At 37.2% G+C, this 4,047-nt stretch overlaps 1 protein-coding gene across 2 annotated transcripts in view; it reads left to right on the top strand.

Moving 5' to 3' along the window:
* LOC107706937 (insulin-like growth factor 1 receptor) overlaps nucleotides 1-4,047 on the top strand; it is a 130,672-nt gene that overhangs the window by 6,553 nt on the left and 120,072 nt on the right. The window lies entirely within an intron of this gene.

The raw sequence follows: 4,047 nt of genomic DNA, 5'->3' as shown, positions 1-4,047 counted from the left end.
GCTAGAGTGAGCAGAGGCCGGGGGCTAGAGTGAGCGGAGGCCGGCGGGTTTGAGAACGGCGCGCCCGGCGGATTCGACGAAGGAGCGGCCGGCGGGGCTTGCGGCAACCGCATGTGACGACCCCGGGCTGGACTATCGTCCTCGTCCTCGTGGATATCGTCCTCGTTTGGAAGGCCAAACAAAGTAGTTTCGCTTTCACAACGAAACACACAGCGTCTTCACGACATGGCGGCGGCGGCAACAACAATACTACAGCGAGAATAAAAGTTAGGCCTTCTTTCTTTGCGTGAACATTTGGGCGGCGTTATGCAAATCTTTCCACATCGTGACGTAGACATGTGGGGGTGTGTTAGAACGAGCCGTTTTAGGTAGGCGTGGTTGACTCTTAACTTTTATAAAGAATATCTTTTTGGATTTGAGACTTTAGCCTTTGCAACTTTACAGATCTTCTTTATGCACCAAGAGCTTGTAACACTCCAAAGAGAAAGGAAAAATTGAAATCACATCATATGACCCCTTTAATGCTTAACGTTTTGACCTTCTCATGGTCTCAAGGAATGACTTTACAAGTGTTTGATCTTTGTGAACAGTTTATGTACAACTTTAGTAGTCTCACAGCTCTAATGTAAATAGAGTCCATCGTAGATTTGATAAATCTGTTTCACTTTAACACTGAACACTGAAGATTTGCCACAGATTATTATCTGTTTTCTTTGGTTAACGTAACCGACAGATAGTATTGATAATTGTGATTACAGTTAGAGAGATTGCTATCAGGGACTGGCCGGTCACTGTTAGGTTAGTAGGATACGTTGGGACGCTGTGATGTGGTTGCCAGTAAATGAAAGTGATTTTAGATGACGACACATGTTGGAATAACACTGATGTGCTCGGTGTGGCGGGGCATGTTTGTTTACTTGTTACTGTGTGTCTCATGTTGTTGATGCTGTGTTGGGTTTACATGGTTTCTTTGGAATATTAACCAAGGCATGCAAACATACTGGAAATGAGTCATTATTAATATTGGTTTAACCCACATGGGGAATGCAAATTGCCTTTGTTTTTCCATGCAAAACTGTCCTTTGTTCTTTTAATAATCCTAAAACTGGCCCATGCGTATGTGAAAAACATTCAAGATATTTAGTAGGCTATTCATTATTCTGCCTCTTTAAAATCAATAACCTGGGAAGTTCTTACAAAAAAAAAAAAGCTATTTTTGCTTCTCTTCATGTTTAACCACCACAAAATTTCCATGTTTCCAAGTAAACTGCAAATAAGACCCCCCGATTCATCAAGAGAGAGAGGAAAAATCTGTGTTTTTAAAATAGAACATGTCAAAACACCCGCTCTAGCAAAACAGACTGGGTTCTGTTGATTGGAAGAGTGAGGAGTTTGTGAAGTCTGTGTAATTGGGTTTTACTGTTAACCCCAGCGGTTGCAGGGTAGTGAGGCAGAGGAGGATCTCAGTGGAAATCCTAAGTATAACCTGTCTCTCTTGGCAAAAGATGGTTAAAGATTCCCAGTGGGGTATAAATGTGGCTCAGGTTAACTGGTTGACTTATCTTGAGACCAAACCATTGGCTTATTTGTTGATCTGCATTTTTGGTTGGTTTAAAGCAGTTTGTGTGTTTCTCTTTATCTTAGAAGGAAAATATTTGTTGAGTGTTAGCTTACATTTGCTTGTCAGTTTGAAATAAATTTTTTATATATTTTTTATATTATTTAACATCATGGAATCACAAATAATTCAGCAGTTAAATTGTTCATATTAATGTTTGTGCTGTTGTTTCGTTTCCAAAAATGGTCACTTCTTGGAGGATCATGTCATAAAAAAACTTAAGGGATTTCACAAAAGACTAAAAGTGGTCCTGATGAAAATGTATTAATTGATTCCAAATTAAAGCAATATTCCCAATATTCTGGAGAAAGATAAATATGAAGAAACACCTGTAATATTTTTTTCTAAATCCAATTTTGTATCGAATATTTAAAATTCACCATTTGTGATTTAACTAATAAGATTTTGTATTTTTAAAAGTTTGATGTTTGAGTTTAAATATTTTTTCAAGTACATTAAGACAGCTTAAATATTTTTTAAGTACATATTAAAACATTTGATAAGGATATAAAAATGTAAACAATAGTAGAAATGTATTTATGCTTGCAAACATTTGATTTCAACACTGAAATGATGAGTTGAGGCAACTATCAAAGTACTGTCTGACTCTCTGTTAGCTCTGTTAGGTTGTCTTGTTTTGTGGTTCTGTTTTCATTTGAAAGCGCTCTGTCGCAATCTGTTTTGTTGTAGAGTCTGAAGTGTTAGGATTTACTAGCTTGGGTTAAGGTTTTTTTCTGCTTCATTTCTAAACGATGACATCAGTTTATGACCTAATTTCCAAATGCTTTCACTCTGCTACCTACGAGAGTTCGCATTGGCAGGCTGGAATTGGGTTATCAAATGTAAACATGAGATTTGGAGCGCCATCAAAGCAATAAAGATAGCACTGTTTACTCAGCAGTGTGAAGTCCGCAGACAGGCTGGGTGCTGTCTGTCTTCCAGGGCGGTGAAAGATGCTTGTTTTTGCCATAGTTTAATTCAATTTTTTTCTAGCATAATGGATAATAATACACTAATACATACTTGTTAAAATCAGAATTTAAGGATGGCTTTAAAAGAAAAGATTACCTTCAAGAGGAAGGAGCAGGCCTTTTCCCTCTGAGAGTGGTATCTAAGATTTAAAGGGTTATAAACTTTTAGGTAATGTTATCTTTTAAAGTTTCACATAGGATCTATAATTCAAGAGCTCTATAATTATCTTCCCGCATTTTCCAGGATTCATTTTTCAGCTCAGCCTAAATGTTTCAGGATCTTTCTTTGCGATTAGCTTGTGGGCAAATTGCGCTGTGGAAAATAAACAACTTAATGGGTGGTAAGTGAAAGCAGAGATGTCTGTCTCAGGATACCTGTCATAAAAACGCAAAAATTTGTCTTATAAAAGCTCCCTCATGGCAGTGTGTCACTGGCAGAAGAAAAACTGCATTTGGTTGAAACTTTTCATATGTCTGCTTGGGTTGACAGTTAGTAAATGGTCAACGTGTTTGATTTGTGTTTTTTTAGTTAGGCCTGTCGCGATAATTAAATAACCGTCTAATCGCGATTATTTGATCTAACACAACTGCGATTATTGTGCTTTCTGTATGGCACAAGGGGGGAGTCATACACCAAAAGAAACAGAAGAGCACCAGTTTGCTTTTTCTCTCCAAGATGATATATTCCCATTATAATACTTGATGTGTAGATGAAGGTCTGGGGATTCGCATAAAATGACATATTGCTGGAGTTCATTTCTCTCTCATTTCTCTTCTCTTTATTTGTACCGTGTGGAGTGCGGCGCGCTTGAGACTTATGTTGCTTCAAGCACATCATTCTGCACCCAAGATGTGCATAAGCGCTGCGACTCCATGTTGCTTCAAGTGCACCATTCTGCACCCTGGATGTGCATAAGAGCTTTGTGCCGCTCTGTTTGAAGCGTTTCACATTATCAAAGTTTTGCACACAGAAAGATTATTAGAAGCCTTTCTTTTTCTCATGATTTCTATCTTATTTTCATGAATGTATTTTGTTAGAATACAAATAGTTAACAGAATAAACATGTTTAAATTGTATAATGTGCACCAAAGTTTTTTTTTTCAAGATTTTTACAGTCAGCTAGTTTAATTTCATAGCTTATATATTTTTATTCAAATGTAGTTTTTCTCTGTAATGAGGAAGTGAGTATTTAGTGGATTGTGTTTAAAAATGGGTTTAAAAAAGAGTGACCATTAATTCCACAAACACAGTATTGATATTTTTAGTGCTCGTTCTATATTGTGTAAATGTACTCATCATCAAATTGTTTAAACCTAGCCTATATTCACAAAAGAAGATATTTTGAAGAATGTTGGGGTCCAAACTAGGGCTGCACGATTAATCGAATGCGATTGTAGTGCGCATTTTGTTAGTAAAGCCGGTTCTGTAATCAGCAGTAAATCATCATCACGTGCTTT

This window comes from Sinocyclocheilus rhinocerous, unplaced genomic scaffold (genome assembly GCF_001515625.1).
Source record: "Sinocyclocheilus rhinocerous isolate Xijiao unplaced genomic scaffold, SAMN03320098_v1.1 scaffold265, whole genome shotgun sequence".
Classification (NCBI taxonomy): Eukaryota; Metazoa; Chordata; class Actinopteri; order Cypriniformes; family Cyprinidae; genus Sinocyclocheilus; species Sinocyclocheilus rhinocerous.
This window is presented reverse-complemented; position numbering and strand designations above follow the sequence as displayed.